Source organism: Bufo bufo, chromosome 5 (genome assembly GCF_905171765.1).
Source record: "Bufo bufo chromosome 5, aBufBuf1.1, whole genome shotgun sequence".
NCBI lineage: Eukaryota > Metazoa > Chordata > Amphibia > Anura > Bufonidae > Bufo > Bufo bufo.
The window spans coordinates 344,670,180-344,688,324 of record NC_053393.1 but is presented as its reverse complement, the minus strand read 5'-3'; the positions used below and the strand labels follow the sequence as shown (position 1 = coordinate 344,688,324).

Genomic DNA, 18,145 nt, shown 5'->3' with positions numbered 1-18,145 from the left:
GCCAGATTCTCTGCTATGGCATGAAGAGACTGATTCTCTGCTGACATGAAGCCAGATTCTTTGCTATGGCATGAAGAGACTGATTCTCTGCTGATGTGAAGCCAGATTCTCTGCTATGGGACCTCTGTCCAATTGATATTGGTTCATTTTTATTTTTTTAATTTTAATTTTAATTCATTTCCCTATCCACATTTGTTTGCAGGGGATTTACCTACATGTTGCTGCCTTTTGCAGCCCTCTAGCTCTTTCCTGGGCTGTTTTACAGCCTTTTTAGTGCCCAAAAGTTCGGGTCCCCATTGACTTCAATGGGGTTCGGGTTCGGGACGAAGTTCGGATCGGGTTCGGATCCCGAACCCGAACATTTCCGGGAAGTTCGGCCGAACTTCTCGAACCCGAACATCCAGGTGTTCGCTCAACTCTAGACACTAACCAATTCTTGTCAGACATCAAAGATTTACATCTTGAGGCAGGAGATTTGTTTGTAACATACGATGTATGTAGTCTGTACACATGTATTGAACATACGAAAGGTCTTACTGCTGTGGAATGGATCCTGGTATTGTCATACGCAAATAGTTATATGTCCTGGCTTGAAGCAAATTTTATATACAAAAATCCACTATACATACAATCATGTGTAGTGTGGCGTCGCTTTATAGATGACATTTTTTGCCAGCGAGTCCCTTGATCAGTTCACCCAGTACTTAAACAACATATGGCCTGAGTTATGTTTCACAGTTCAGTATGATCCACATAAGATAAATTTTCTGGACACCTTAGTGATTAAGGATCATGATAATTGTGTGCAAACCGACTTGTACATCAAAAAAACTGACAAGAACAGTTTGTTACACTACTCCAGCAACCATCCACCTTCTGTGAAGAGGTCTTTACCCTCTTCCCAGTTTAAACGTATTAAGAGAATTGTGTCAGATGAATCAGTGAGGGAGGTCAGATTCAATGAGATGGCAAAAAATTTTTCCTTGGAGGGATATCCAAGACCCCTATTAGATTCTGAGATGAAAAAATGTAGTAACAAAATGGATATCTAAGTCTCATACTGACAATAAACGGTTACCGTTTATTGTTAAATATCATCCATGGATCAATAAATTTCGCCATGTGGTCAACAAACATTGGGGGATTATGCGCACAGCCTATCCGGATACTGTTGAATTTCAGGATATTCCTATGATCTGCTACAAGAGAACTAGGAATGTAAGAGATACCATTGTTAAAGCAGACATAGGGGGTATCATGAATATGCCTCGTCAACTTTTCTTGTCTACACCCAAGAGGGGCACCTTCCCTTGTTTACAGTGTGTTCACTGCTCTGCGGTTATTAAGGGTGAATCCTTTGTCCATCCGCATACTGGAAAAAAAATTCCTGTAAAAGGTTTCTTTACCTGTGATAGCAACTTTGTTGTGTACCTGTTAAAATGCCCCTGTGGCTTACTATACATTGGTGAGACATCTGTCAGAATGAAGGACAGGTTCAGCAATCATAAATCTACCATACGCAAGAAAAATCTGCTTTTGCCTGTGCCATTTCATTTTGACAGATGTACTCACAATGTTTCGCAGCTGAGATTTCAGATAATTGAGCAGGTGCTGCCACCACGCAGATGTGGCAACAGGTTGCTATTACTCAAGAAACGTGAAAGTTTTTGGATCCACACTCTGCAGACCATTGAACCAAAGGGTTTAAATCGGGAATACGATTTGAATGCATTTTTGTAAGGAAAAGTTGTTTTTATTGTAATAGACAGCATTTATTATTGTATTTTAATACAAGATATATATTTTTTGCATTTGTTTAGTCACAGAGGAAATGAAACAAAGGAAAAAAACAACAGGATTTGATATTCTCAGATTATGTGTAACCTGTGGGAGACTTATTTCACAGGGTAATTATTGCTATATATATATATATATATATATATATATATTTGTTGTTGTTGTATTTATTGTAATTTTTTCTTTCTCACGCCATTTGTATATTTCTCTTTTCTGTGAAACCCATTTTGTGATTGTGATAATATGAAGTAATTGGCTTGCATGTTGAAAAGCATTGTAACTTTGTAGCAACACTGTGTGTAATTATTGCACTTCATTTCTGTGTATCTCTGTTTCTATGGTGATGTGACCTCATCACGTTCGACGCCTACTGGGCGGTCTATTTAAATGTGTTTCATGTAGCAATTCATTATGCTTGACAAAGGCTCACACCTGAGCCGAAACACGTGTCGCATCAGCGCTGTTTCCTCCATGCTTCAATAAAGCCACAGATTTGTTCATCAGTGAAGTGCCGGTCCTTTGTTTCATATTGTGAGTGGGCTTTCATACCCTGGACACGGGCACCACGATTCCGCCAGAGGAGTGCCGACCGTCTTCAATTTTTGGTTTCAACTGTAGATGTATATAGCAGATATGCATCCATGAGAACCCTGTGAATGGAAACACACAAATCAGGGGGTAATTAGCTATAGCTATCTGGGTACCACTAAAATGCGAAATCAAGGCGTGTCTTAGCTGGAGATACCTATACAATGCTGTCCTAGACCGCAGAGGTGCTAAATACATTATCTTGATATACATAATTTAAAGTGCAGATGCCATGGGATTTCCAGTATTGACATCCAGGAAACTAAGTTAAAGAGAAGACCATAGGATTATCTCATAAGGGATATGCCGCCCAAACTTGTATAGCCACTCTATGGATTGGTAAAAGCATACGAGGACCTCAAGTTCAAATACATAGCTAGATGGGCCTTACAGTTAGGAAACTGTTCAAATGGAGAGAGCCATGTCTTCAAATAGCGTCGCTTGCCCGCCAAATAATAAAAATAAAAATCAGGCAATGACACTACCCCCATCGCTTTAGGATGCCATAAAGTGAATATGGATAGTTTAGATCTAGTGGACCCCGAAATAAATGGTGATATACGGAGTTGAGTTGTTGGAAAAATGCCTTAGGCACTATACAGTATATGGGGCATGTTCAAGAATATATAAGCATTTAGGTAGTAAGATCATCTTGATCAAGTCAACCCGACCAGAAACCAATAGAGGCACGCCACTCCATGCACAAAATGTGTCTCTGCATTAGTCCTGGAGAGGTTGGATATTAAGCATTAAAGCAAGCAGCATCTTTGGTAAACTATTTCTTAGTACTGAAAATGAGAGACCATAGGCAAATCTCCACTAATGCAGGGCCAATCAGCATCATGCAACAGAAATAGTAGAGAGTAGATTTAGACTAGTTCATCTGTAATCCGGAATATCGATCAAAGTATTAATAGACAGCTTGAGGGAGAGTGACCTCCACCCCAGACATAAAGAGCACCAGATCATCAGCATATAACCCCACCTTATCTTCCTTATCCCCCACTCAAACTCCCTGGCATTGCGGGTCACACCAGATGTGGATGGCTAAGGGCTCTATTGCCAAAGCAAACAGCAGCGGTGAGAGTGGGCACTCCTGTCTTGTCCCTCTCACCATTGGGAAAAAGGTACAGCATATTCCATTAACTAAGTTGTTAGACCTTGGATGTTTATAGAGGATAGATACCCACTTGATAAATGAAGGGCCAAAGCCAAAACACCCAAGAGTGGCTAATAAATAGGGCCATTCAACTGAATCAAAAGCCTTGGCGGCATCTAATGACACTGTTATGGACTATTGATACAAAATGAACACTTGCTTGTTGAGAACTATACTGTAGTTAAAATGGCGGCCAGATACCCAGCCAATGCCTATAACAAGAATCTTGCTCTTAGCTTTATCATGTGTCACAAGACGGTTTCCGTTCAGCTTAAGCAAGCAGCTTCAAAGAAAGAAGAAGTAACGGCTTCACTCACCAGCAAAGGGGAAGGGGGGGGGGGACTTCCTCTTGTCATCGATGTGACAGAAAATACAGAGTTTATAGCCAATAGAAAAGATACACGCCACCTTACACCCCCCACTCCTTTCCGTCCTATATACTGTCTACTGTTCCGCAATAAACCAGAGATCCTGTTATAACCCAGCTGTGTGTTGTCTCAGGATTGATCTCTCAGTATACGTATACTTTAACATTAATTAATTTGGAGCAGTACATCAACCAAACTGCCAGCTTCGCCAGAACCAGAACAAATTTGGAGCCCAGCGTGGGGCTCGAGGATTGGACCCTCTGTTCACGTACCACTGGAGACTAGACGAGGAGAGGCACACTAACGGACACCGGGATCACGACCCGTAATACGAGGTAGGAAAATTGAGTCATCTTGCCTATAAATTGTCCCCTGGTGTAGCCTCTTGGAGTTCGTCTGAGGGAGGGGAACGGCAGCAGTCTGGGACGTCCTCGAGGGCATGAAAGTAAGAACCCCATATGTTTTTTTTTAAGTCTTGATGTACTGTGTTGTGCCTATAAGTTGTGAAGACCTTGTTGACAAGTATCACTGACTGAGACACGGAGTTCTCCTATGTGCCTGTATCGGAGTTCAGCCCGGTGTCTGACTCAAATCTCCATAAAGGGGATGATCACAGAAGGGGGGAGAGCGGTCCGCGGTAGCCCAGAGTGTGCTGACCGGGACTCAAAGGTCTTCACGTCCAGTGATTACTCTATACAGAGGTCTTTAGACGGCTCCAGTAGGTGCGAGAGACGATGGGACAGTACTCAAGGGTTCTTCCTTGATGTATTGTGGTTTATTGTTTTTAATGTGCGACCCTTTGTAACGGAAACACAGACTGATAGAAACCCAAAGGTCTTCTAAAGTGCCTGTGTCAATCGGTCACCCTGGTGTTGTGACCGAGAGACAACAGAAGGGAGGAGACCGGACAGTGTCTACCCAGAGTGTGTGGGACATTAGGCTCAACGTGTTATATCGGGTTTCTGTGTTGTCCAGAACAAGGTGAATGATCCAGAAGATGAGAAATGAGGAAAGTGTCCCGAAGGGCTACTGTTCACCTGAACAGTACGTGGCGGACCGGAGAAGCAAACACCTTCAATTGCTTTTCAATGGCTTTTGTTTTAAGATAACATGATGATTTAAGAAATTTGAGTTAAAAGTTTAAGTGCTAACCCTGCTACATCTGTATAACATACCAAAAGGTGGCACACTACCCTGTTATGTGGCAGACATTGTTGAATGAGAAAAGAGGCAAGTTAGAGGATGATAAATTGACAGACATGGTTCGTGTGTGGTTGGACTGTAGTAAAGATTTTGAACAGACGGGGGGAGAACAAAATTTTGATGAGAAAAGACAGAGATATTTCTGTAAACCTGGTGTTGCATACATTGATACATGACTTGCCACCGCCCTACAATGGCGCCGGGAAGAAAGCAGGTGGGTGGACCTGCAAAACATGTGGTCAACAGAATCCCTCCTCCCGTGATATGTGCCTTGCCGGTGGGGCTCCCCACCCACAAAACCACACCTTGGTAACTACTCCCCGGCACGTCCCATCACTTCCCGTGTTAGCTACAGCGCCATATTGTCCCAGCCAAAGCCCATGAACGGACCTTTAATATCATTCGGTCCGGACCCCCCCCCCCCTCCCGTCACTCCTATGTCACCCCTAGTGTCCCTGTGATCTCTATGCTGTACCCGATGATAAACCCGGATGGCACTTTTATGACTCCCCATTAGATTATGACCCCCACACCCATAATGGTGGGAGGTCAAACAGAAAAGCCAGATCAAATGCAGTCTGACGAGGCAGTAGAATCTGTGTCGGGCACAAGGACTCCCAACTTTCCCCAATTGGCACCATGGAACGGGAGTAGTTGCACTGATGCACAGAATCCAAACACCGCCAGTCTCAGATTACTGCATTGCAAAGAAACATGCAAGATCTAGAGAGGGGCAATTACAAAACCCTTAGGGAAGCCCTGGCACTAACACGTCCCCAGGGCCTGCCCAAATATGTGTCTTTTACTCCACAACAGTTATTCACCATAGTGAATTTACTGCCTGACCCTGAGACCCACCCAGTGCCAATTTATAGGAAATTGTCTCAAGTGCACCAAACCTATGGATGTACATGGTCTGATTTGCAAAGTATAGTGGAGAATAAGACCGGTGAATACTGCTCACTGATAATTTTTTTATTTTATGCACTTATATAGCGCTACTATATTTCGCAGCGCTTTTCAGACAAATGGACAAAAGCAAAATTAGCAGATCATTCCACCACATTGCAGGACAGCTACGGGGGATCAGTTGACCCCCACCTTTTTTCTTTTCACAGAAATGTTAGTTTCTGCTGTGTTAGTTTAAGATCCTCTTTCTGATAAGAAACTGTCTTGCTTCTTGGTCTTTGTGGTTTTCGCTCAAATTATGTGACACCCACAGCTGCCGGATGTCTGACAATAAAATTCTGCACTGATTCATATGAGCAAGGGGATTCGCTGCAAACCATTTTGCACCTCATCACCGATACTCTCTGGGCCAGAGGACCCCAGGATATCGGATGCCTCAATGTCCCACCAGTCACTGTGACCCTGAAGGACCCCAAAGTCCTACCATACAAAGAGACTGGACCCAGTAGCCAGGGCTGCCCCTTCCTGTGTCAGAGCTGTACATGCAGCCAGTGCCCTGCTGGCCACCACTTCTGATATGGTACTAGGCCACCCCCTCACTATCCTAGCACCACATGACATTTCTGCCATTCTCCAACAAACACAACCTAGGCATCTGACTAATCAACGTCACCTATGGTTGCAAGGTAGCCTGCTCCTACCTGATAATGTCACTATTCAAAGATGTCACATCCTCAATCCTGCTGCTCTTCTCCCTCTTCCAAGGGGGGAGTATACTGGAGAATCTGAAGATTTTATTGATCTACAGGCACACTCGAGCTGACACCTCTGAAGCCAGAGGAAAGGCCCTAGCTGATCAAGCAGCAAAGCAAGTAGCAGTGAAAGAGGAAGAAGAACAGCTCTCACAAGTCATGATGGCAACAGAGTCCACAACAGACCTAACACAGAAATCAAAAGAGGTCTCCTGGGACCTGCTAGTCCAGTTACAGAAGCAGGCCACGCTACAAGAAAAATTGGATTGGCTAAAAGAGTCAGCCCAAGAAGAGAAAGAATCTAGACTGTGGACCCAAGGAAAGAGAGCATCTCTGCCCAAAGCTCTCTATCCTCTGATAGCTTCAATAGCTCATGGGCCCACGCACCAATCTAAAACCATCATGAAAGAACTAATAGACAAAATATGGGTGGCCCCAGGGATAACCCCTGTCCTGGTGAGGCATACTCAGTCTTGCCTCATCTGTGCGCAGTGCAACCCGGGAAGAACTGAGCCTACACCAACCAAATGTCTCCCCAAAGCCCAGTACCCGTTACAACCGTCAAATTGACCACATCCAGATGCCAATGTGCCAAGGGTTTCAATATGTGCTAGTAGTGGTAGACTTGTTCTCTGGGTGGCCAGAAGCCTACCCTGTCCGAAATCAGACAGCCACAACAACTGCTAAGAATTTAATGCAGGAAACTGTTTGTAGGTTCGGAGTACCTGAGGTCATTGAAAGTGATCAGGGCCCAGCATTCACTGCTAGATTAACCCAAGAAGTCTGGAAGATGGTAGGGTCACACTTAGCCTATCACACACCCTACAGAGCCCAAAGCAGCGACAAAGTCAAACGACTGAACGGGGTACTGAAGTCCAAGATGCTGAAAATGACTAGGGAGACAGGGCTCAGTTGGGTACAATGCCTGCCAATAGCACTATTTTCAGTTAGACACACCCCTAGGCCTCCACACAAACTGACTCCATATGAAAATTTTGTTTTGGGACAGGGCCTAGGATGGGGCAGTACTTCCCACAGCAATTGCAAATGCATTATGAATCTGTGGCAAAATATGTGATTGCCCTGAGTAAACTATTGTCTAACATACGTGCACAAGTTTTCTCTTCCATTCCAGATCCTGACTCCCTAGAGGGAATCCACACTCTCAAACCTGGAGAGTGGGTGGTGGTCAAGAAACACATCAGAAACACCCTCAAACCACGATACAAGGGGCCTTACCAGATGTTGCTGACTATCCCGACCTCTGTGAAACTCGAAGGCTTACCTGGATCCACGCCTCACATTGTAAAAGAGTAAAGGCTGTCCCGACGACCCTGGAACAATAAGCCATGAGGGTCCACCTACTTATAACTTTGACTGTAGGCATGTCAGCAGTGTTCACGCCACTGGGTGATGAATGGGACAATTCACTGATACGGCACCATAAAATTCTAGTCCAGGGGTTGAATGAGACTGAAACTCAGAGATTGTTGGATCTGTACACCACAGTCCCGTGAGCTCAGCCAGTATGTCTTATGTTGCAATACCCCTGGAACTTTCTGAACTGATTGACCTGTCTAACTCTACTATGTTTCTCACTAGCATATACTGAGTTAAATCCAGAAAAGATAAGGACAGGGAAGTGTCCTTACCTGTCGCAAGGTGGGCAGATGCCCCATGGCTCATGATAAATAGATCAGGACCCTCGATAGATTAAAGCTCTACCCCCTGGCAAGAGGGACACTGGGCTAATGTCAAATGTTTTCCTAGCTGGACACACTGTTATTGTCTCCAAGTACAAACCAAAGGTATGACATTTAGTCCGCACATACACTCAGGTTGCAATGACTCAAAAACAGACAGCCACGTGCAGTGTATTGGTGTAGATGCCGTGAACGGAAAAGACCTACCCTGTAACAACCATACTGTACAGGACCTTATCACAGGTATATTAGCTAACAACTAGTGATGAGCGGCAGGTGCCATATTCGATTTCGATGAAATTCGCGAATATTCGATAGAATATTCGTTTTATATTCGTCGAAATCGAATATTCGTCATTATTCTTGTTATCGCGATTAATATGCGATTTAAATAATCGTGTATTGCGATTTTAACTTAAAGGCTACTCTCCTATTGAAATAGCAATGCGATTAATTCAAGTTATAATAATCGAATTTCAATTTTAACTTAGCACTGCTATATTCCTTATTCGTTAATTCTAGCTTAATATGGAATATAGCAGTGCTAAGTTAAAATCAAAATTCTATTATTATAACTTGAATTTTTAAAAAAATTTTATTGTTATATTTTTTTCTTTCCCACTTCCCTAAAGTTGTTCTTACCTGTCCTTTGGATTCCTGGCTTCCTGGCTGCTCCAGTCAGTGCCCGTTGCCGCTTCTGCCGACTTCCGTGCTCATGGAGCGTCCCCATCACCATGGGAACGTCTCCATATACTAGAATGTACTGTCGGATTTGAGAATTACGTGAAAAATCGCAATTCCATTATTTCAAGTTATAATAATTGAATTTCGATTTTAACTTAGCACTGCTATATTTAATTCTAGCCTAATATGGAATATAGCAGTGCTAAGTTAAAATCGAAATTAGATTATTATAACTTGAATTAATCGAATTGCGATTTCAACTTGGACCTGGTTTACTATGGTTGGCTTGGTAGAATTAGCGAATATGACGAATGTATTCGTCATATTCCACAAAACGAATATAACTAATGTATTCGTCATATTCCACAAAACGAAGATAATGAAGTATTTTGCATCTTCGTTTTAGTTACCTATTCGTCAACTTCGCTAATTCTAGCAATCATATAGGAAAGTTTACTATAGAGACAGCTAAGTGTAATTCGCTATGCGATTATATGAAAAAAAATATAGAATAATTATAATACCTGATAATTATTATAATTATTCTATTTATAAAAAAAAAGCAAAGTAATATAATCGCATAGCGAATTAAACTTAGCTGTCTCTATAGTAAACTTTCCTATATGATTGCTAGAATTAGCGAAGTTGATGAATAGGTAGCTAAAACGAAGATGCAGAATACTTGGTTATCTTCGTTTTGTTGAATATGACGAATACATTCGTTATATTCGTTTTGTGGAATATGACGAATACATTCGTCATATTCGCTAATTTTACCAAGCCAACCATAGTAAACCAGGTCCAAGTTGAAATCGCAATTCGATTAATTCAAGTTCTAATAATCGAATTTCGATTTTAACTTAGCACTGCTATATTCCATATTAGGCTAGAATTAAATATAGCAGTGCTAAGTTAAAATTGAAATTCGATTATTATAACTTGAAATAATCGAATTGCGATTTTTCACGTAATTCTCAAATCCGACAGTACATTCTAGTATATGGAGACGTTCCCATGGTGATGGGGACGCTCCATGAGCACGGAAGTCGGCAGGAGCAGCTAGGAAGCCAGGAATCCAAAGGACAGGTAAGAACAACTTTAGGGAAGTGGGAAAGAAAAAAATATAACAATAAAAAAAAAAATAATAATAATATTCGAAATATCGAATTTATATCACTATATTTGAAATATTCGCGAATTAGCGAAGTGCCGATATTCGCGAAAAAAACACCGAAGGTCAGTTAAAAGGATATGAGCTGGCGAAAGGGATACAATTAGCCAAATTAATTACCCAATTATTCAATAGCACAGCAGTGGCAGTTTCAGAAGACATAAACTTAGTTTGTGGACACAAAGTGTACAAATGGCTATCTGAGAATGTCACAGGACTGTGCACCATCGCCAGGCTTACTCCTGCCAGCTTTATAGTACCACACTCTGAAATTGACATAAATGCTATTCCTAAACACACCTTGTACGCAGGGCCAAAGATAACACACCCAGACCAAACAGTAAGCCACATGTTGTAGAAATGAGCATTCCCAATAAAATTCTTAGTATCCTTTTCATATATCCCATGATAGTGCAGATGTGGGATCATCTGGTGGTGGCAACAGATTACCTAGATGATTAAATATGGGAAGTGATGAGACTTATGAATACCTCAAACATTGTGCAAAACCAGTTAATCATTGCCATCAACCAACACACATTAGTTCTAGACTATGTTACAGCTAAAGATGGAGGTATGTGCCAGGTTGTGGGACCCGCTTGTTGCCATTACATAGACCTGCAGGGTAATTTGCAAGTTAAGGTGGGTATAGAGAAAATGGCGGATCTAAGGGACAAATGGCTGAACTCACATAAAGCTGATAAAGATACATGGTGGTCTGATACCTTCTCTTTCCTCAACCCATGGGAATTGTCCAAGGAATATTACAGGTAAGCCTAATACTATTGGTGATATATATAGAAATTAAGCTTGCTCTTACTTGTGTGACCCGCCTTTTAAAAAGAATGAACAAAACTGATGAACACCCTATCATGCTTCTCTACGATGAGGAAGAACAGAAGGAAACATCGCTCAACACAGCTCCCCCTCCTGCCTGTCTGAGATAGAGTGAGATGAATCCCAAGGTATTACCACAAGTCCGATTTACCGTGAACTTATCCATTAGGGATAGGTTGTTGCCACTGTGGGTGAAATGGACACTTGCTTGTTGAGAACTATACTGTAGTTAAAATGGCGGCCAGGTACCCAGCCAATGCCTATAACAAGAATCTTGCTCTTTGCTTTATCATGTGTCACAAGACGGTTTCTATTCAGCTCAAGCAAGCAGCTTCAAAGAAAGAAGAAGTAACGGCTTCACCCACCAGCAAGGGGGGAGGGGGGGGACTTCCTCTTGTCATCGATGTGACAGAAAATACAGAGTTTATAGCCAATAGAAAAGATACACGCCACCTTACACCCCCCACTCCTTTCCGTCCTATATACTGTCTACTGTTCCGCAATAAACCAGAGATCCTGTTATAACCCAGCTGTGTGTTGTCTCAGTATTGATCTCTCAGTATACGTATACTTTAACATTAATTAATTTGGAGCAGTACATCAACCGAACTGGCAGCTTCGCCAGAACCAGAACAACACCAAGGCCAATTGCTGCTGCTGTCGGAGACCAATCTGAGCTACTACCTGCACCCTTCTGATGTTATCAGTGCTGGATTTCCCAGGCATGAATCCAGATTGGTCTCGGTGAATAATGGTAAGAATGCATCTGGCCAGCCATACCGCCAGTATCTTGGCCAGTATTTTGTAATCTAGATTTAATAGCTATATTGGACGATTATGATCCACATTCAGCCAGGTCTTTACCTGGCTTGAGGATTATAATGATAGTGGCAGTGCTATGTTTCTAGATTCTAGTAACAAACTACCATACCCAGTTTGAATTTGTAGCACCACAGGTAAGGCCTGATTCTGGTGCACTATATGTGCTAAAAGCTTGCTAGACTGATTCCCTAGTTCAAACTGGTAGTGTTTAACAAAGAAGTGCCTGTGTTGGTCCTACTCCTTCAAAAAGGTAAGATACTGGCACCTCTTAAAGAGCCATGCCTCCCTGTTCAGGTCTGTAGGACCTGCCACATACAATTTAGCCTCCAATCTAGTACATTCACTCGCCAATTCCACCTCCTGCCTAGCAGTGGCACGTTTAATAAAATAATTGGACGACTTCAAGCAACCCCTCAGATATGCCTTCAGAGTTTCCCAGACCAATGATGCATCATTGTGAGATTTGTGACCAAACAAAAAAAAAAGATAGCTGATCAGGAATACAGTCATTAGGCAATAGGACGGAGAACTGGAAGGGGTATTTTCTCATAGAGTGTCCCACTTGTCTAGTATTGGCTATAATAGTAAGATGTATAGGAGAGTGATCAGAAACTCCACGTGTGCCATAGTCTATATTGTAACTAAGAGAGCACAGAGCAGGGCTGCCCAGGGTGTAATCTATGCAGGAGAGTGGCAAGATTAGACAGTGGTAGTGGGATGTTTAAGGTGCCACATATCCATTCATCCTACCTCCTCTAAAAGTCTGGCAAATGACAAGGGTGGTACACCAGCACCACCAGTCACACCATCAGGACAAAATCTGTCTAGGGTGGAGTTCAAAGTCATATTGCAATCCCCCATACGAGGCATTTTGGCAGATGGATAAGCTGCCACAAACACCATAGCTTGATGCAAGACATGTAGGGAAGAGGGAGAGGAGGTATATAAATGCCCATTATCACATAGAGGGTACAGTTGATATAAAGTGCTACAAAAAAATAAAAAATACCATCCCTCAGGTCAACTAGCTGTCTATCAACCTCTCAGTGTAGGGATTTATGCACCAACAACGATACTCCTCTGGAGAGAGTAGTGTGGCAAGGAATGCTGTGCCCTTTGGACCCATGGTTTTTGAATTCTCCTAGTGGTACTCCTAGTACCAAGTGTGTCTCTTGCATGCACAAGATATGAGGGTTAAACAGTCTAACAGCCGAGAATACCATAGTGCGCTTTCTAGCACTCTCCAGCCCCCTAGTATTCCATGACATTATACGTATATCTGCCATTTATTTAATTATTAGGTAAATAGGAGTGTAATTCACAGAAGGCCCTGTGTAGCCAATAGCAGACTGAATAGCTGTACAAACCAGAACTGATCCAGACTGAGTGTGGGGGAGCAGTGTATACCACAGAAAACATGAAAAATAAATAAAAACATTATAAAATTCAAAAGGTATATGAAACTCATAGAAAAACCAGTTCTGAGCATACTAGCAATCAGATATGCAGACTGATGATAGATCCATGGCAATTAACTCACGTGAAGTGCTAATGGCAAAAATTGCCACTCGCACAAGACAGACTATTCAGCAGCACAAAAGGTATAGTCCTGCGCTGGCTAACCTCCGGCACTTAAGCTGTGGTAAAACTATGACTCCCAAGGTGTTCTGAGCAAATAAGAAAGTCAGTAGACCATATCAGCTTGCTATAGAAAAATGCAAAGCCATAGGAGAGAAAATGCACAACCGAAAAACCTGGAAAAAATAGCACTCTCATCCAAAGGGTACTGAAGACACAAAAAGGCGCTCATATTGGAGCTCTAGCAGGTCACACTCTGCTTTCAAGCTATGTGTTGGCCTCTGACGGTGTAGAGAATAATTTAAATGTTTTACCATCAACCACCTGTAGCCTGGCAGGGTATGTCATAGAATAGGGAAGATTTAAGTCACAACAGTAAATGTTGCTCCGTGTTTCTGAAGCTCCGCTGAGAAGTCAGGAAATAGCATAATGGTGGCGTTTTCTAAGCGTAGCTCTTGTTTGGGTGAGTTAACTTCAGGATATGATCTTGTCGGTGGAGTTAAGAAGGCGTGCTAGCATAGGCTGAGGTGGAGCTCCCGGCAGTTGCGGCTTTGCAGACACTTGATTAGCTCGCTCAATTGCAAATGCAGAGGAGAAAATGGTGTCTGGGAAGGTAGATCTCAGCCATGTGGCCACAAATTCATATTTGTTGTTTCTCTTAGCCCTCTCTGTAGCCCAATGATGCGCAGATTATTGCGACGTAGCCGATTTTCATAGTTGTCACATTTCTGTTGCCAAAGTCCACTTTATTTTCCAGTGCATTGAGCTGCGCCAGGATGGGAGAAGTACGATCCTCCAGGAGGGACATGCGATCTTCTGCCTCCTTAATGCAGTCCCAAAGATTCTGCATGTCGTGCCTCAGAAGGCCAAGATCCACCTTCACATCCTCCATCTTACCAGTTAAAGAAGAGCGGCAAGCAGAGATGGCATAGAGCAGTGCCTCGGTGACTTGTTTCAGGGTAGGTTTGGGCTCTTGATCAGGTTCCTCTGCAGTGGGGGAGGGAGAGTCAGGAGCAGCCATCAGAGGAGGCTCCAACTTAGCTCTGGCACCATTTTGTTGTTCAAACTCTCGGAGACTTCCAGTTGCGGCCAGAGGCTTCTTACGTGACATTCTTGAGCCTTGGGGTCTGCCCGACCTTCTCCCTGCCGAGGAGGGAATATTTGCGGCTGATAATGATCAGGATATTTGAGAAGTTAGGGTCTGTGTACTGGAGCTCCGCTAAGCACATCTGCTCAGCAGCTGGCCACTCCCCCTCCAAAGAGTGATAAATTAGTATAATAATTAGTACATAATTTGTATAAAAAATTTCTTGCTAGATTTGCTAGCTTTTCAGTCACATAGTGCCATAGATCAGACACTGCATTGAATTCATTGTTAAGATTAATAGAAGTAGTCAAAAAGATTGGAGAGGGAAATAAAGGGAGATGTTAAATTAATGGCTGCTGAAACGTAGTTACATTCTGACCCAAGGTGAAAAAGAAAGAAGGGTCCAAAATAGATATGAGTGAACCTATTCAGAATTCATCTTGAATTTCCCCCAAAATTTGGTTTTTAACAAACCCAAGTTTTTGTAAATCGTTTCTAACAAATCACACATGAGAGAGTATAGAAAGATAGCATACACTGACATATTGAACAATTCGTTTTTTATAGTATGGATAAGAAAAAACAGATCCATTGTATAGCACCTGCTGTAAAATTGCATATAGAGATGTCCTATATGATATCATACTAAATCACAAGCAATTTTTGTGTAAAAAAAAAAAAGCACTGCATTGAATTAATTGTACAAACTAATAGAGGTAGCCACAAAGAATGGAAATGGAAGAGGGAAATAAATGAGATATCTCAATAGCTACTCAAACTTATTCATACTCTGACCCAAGATGAAAGAGAGAAGGATACAAAATAGAGATGAGTGAATCAATTCTGAATTTGACCTAAATTTCTTACAAAAAAATTAATGAACTCATCTTTGGATTTTTTGGGAAAGATATTCAACTTAGCTTTCATAATAAAAAATAGGAAGGGTAATTCATTCTGATCCAGCTGATGCAAATTTGCATATATTTTCCCCAGAAACCAAGAGGATTGTTGCCTAGCCTACATTACTCATCAGATATATTAACTGGTCTCTATAATAGAAATAGTACCCACGCAGAGGGTGCCCCAAGGGCTCTCAGCTAGAAAAGGTAATTTTGTCTGATTTGCTTTGATAAAGGGCTTTGTCTTGAATCAGCTACTCGTAAGGATTGCTTAATAGTTATTCTAGCTGTACTAGCAATAGCAAGCCTGTTTAAAAGGGTGAGTAATGTCTGGATATATGCTATGTCTGCAAATTTGAAACATTTAGCTCTTAATGTTTCTGGAAAGAAATCTGAAATACATATGTACATATGTATTTCACATCTTGATTTTTCTCGTGTTTTTGAGGGCTTTTTTCTCAGAATCTTTTCATAAAAATATCACTCTTAGGACGGTCATATACCAATTTTCAGGGCAATTGGAGCATAGTTTATTTGGGTAGAATCTATTTTGACCAAAATAGAATTTCAAGAAATCTGTTTATCTCTAGTCAAAAGTCATTGTGCAATAATAGAGCAAGAAGTGTTTGCGTCATAGTTTTTTTAAGGATATACTGTACAGTAAGTATATTTAGTGATGGCCTTGCGGTTCGCCCAGCGGTCAGTTCGCAGCTAACATGCGAACATATGGCAATATTCACTCCCGCCATATTCTTTTATATTGTGAAGATCTTCGACCCATGACACATCCATCAGGTGGTACAGGACAGCCAATTGAAAAGTTTCAGCACATGGACATACCCCCTGCCTTATAAATAAACCTGATCTGAGCGCCATTTTACATTCAGTCTTTTGCCAGTGTAGGGAGAGGTTGCTGAGCAGGGACAAACTGTTAGGGACACAAATCGCTAGCTAATAGGGCCACAAAATTAAGGACTAGTATAGGTGTGCTATCGATAGGTGTGACATAATGAGGGGTGTAATATACTTATAATATACTTTCTAACATAGAAAGTATATTATATTGCAATTGTATTGTGCAGCAGTTGTGTGCCGTTTTGCTGCATCACCGCATCTACACAGAGTGACAAACACTATTTGAAGAAATAATTTCTACTGGTGTGATTTAACAGTTGCCCCCCAAAAAAAACTGATTGAAGCAGGGATTTTATATACCAATAATATACTTTCTATATAGTGCATTTAGGTAGTGCAGCATTTGTCTGCGGTTTTGCTGCATCACCGCATCTACACAGAGTGACAAACACTATTTGAAGAAATAATTTCTACTGGTGTGATTTACCAGTTGCCCCCCCACCCAAAAAAAAAAAAAAATGATTGAAGCAAGGATTTTATATACCAATAATATACGTTCTATATAGTGCATTTAGGTAGTGCAGCATTTGTCTGCGGTTTTGCTGCGTCACCGCATTTACACAGAGTAAAAAACACTATTTGAAGAAGAAATTTCTACTGGTGTGATTTACCAGTTGCCTCCCCAAAAAACTGACTGAAGCAGGGGTGTGATATACCTTCTTCCACAAATACTGCTTCTATAGAGACTTTTGTCACAGGGTAATTTTGAAAATGACAGGCAGAGGAAGAAACAGGCCATTCCGCAGGGGTGGTAGGGGTCAGGCAGTTTCACCAGGCCGGAGCCTAAGTGGGAAGTTGCAGAAGGTGCGTGTGATTACGTCAAAGGAGGCACCAGACTTGGTTGAGTGGCTCACTCAGCCTTCCGCTTCTGCACCCTCCTCATCCTCTCTATCTGCACCCTCTTCACTCTCTGTTGTGTCCACCCCCAAAGACACCACCACCACCACCATATCCCCTCCGCTCGAGTCAGAGGAATTATTTTCCCATACATTCCAAGACCTTACCAATGCGCAGCCATTATTGGCATCGGATCAGGAAGAGAAGGTATCAACGGTCGCCACCCAGCAGTCTGACGACAGTACCCAGATCAGCACAAAGAGGGTGGTCCCCGCTGTTTGCTGCCTACTCCGAGATCTCTAATGACAGTGGTGGTGAAGGTGATGAATCCGATGATGACATGTCGATGGACATCACGTGCGTGCCCACAAAAGAGGAAGAGGAGGGGAGTTCAGAGGGAGAGACGGAGCAGAAGATAGGGAGGAGAAGCAGGCAGAACTTACAGTGCACAGGAGGCAAAAAACAGACTGCTAATGTATCTGGAACGAAACATCCACCATGCACGGTCACATCTAGTGCTCCCAGGACCACGGCACATGGCTCCGCAGTGTGGTTTTTTTTTTATGTGTCCGCTGCTGACAATAGTGTTGCCATCTGCAGCCTGTGCTGTCAACGCATAAATCGCGGTAATCCCAACACTCACCTAGGGACGACCGCCTTAAGAAGGCACCTGGCCTCCAATCACCGAGCCCAGTAGGAGCAACACCGTCAGAACCCACAAAGCCACACTCCCGGCGCTCACCGTCCTGCCTCTTCTCCTTCTCCTCTCTCCTCCCTCCTCCCAGTTATCCTCCACTCCACCTTCCCATCGTCGTGTTCATCTGGCAAAAGGCAGG

At 42.5% G+C, this 18,145-nt stretch overlaps 1 long non-coding RNA gene across 1 annotated transcript; it reads right to left on the bottom strand.

Moving 5' to 3' along the window:
- Positions 1 to 6,314: 6,314 nt before the first annotated feature.
- Positions 6,315 to 17,847, bottom strand: LOC121002051. The gene is made up of 3 exons (XR_005779203.1): positions 17,838 to 17,847; positions 8,138 to 8,140; positions 6,315 to 6,583 (listed from the first exon to the last, which is right to left on the bottom strand). It is a non-coding gene; the product is annotated as an uncharacterized LOC121002051 (long non-coding RNA).
- Positions 17,848 to 18,145: the final 298 nt, after the last annotated feature.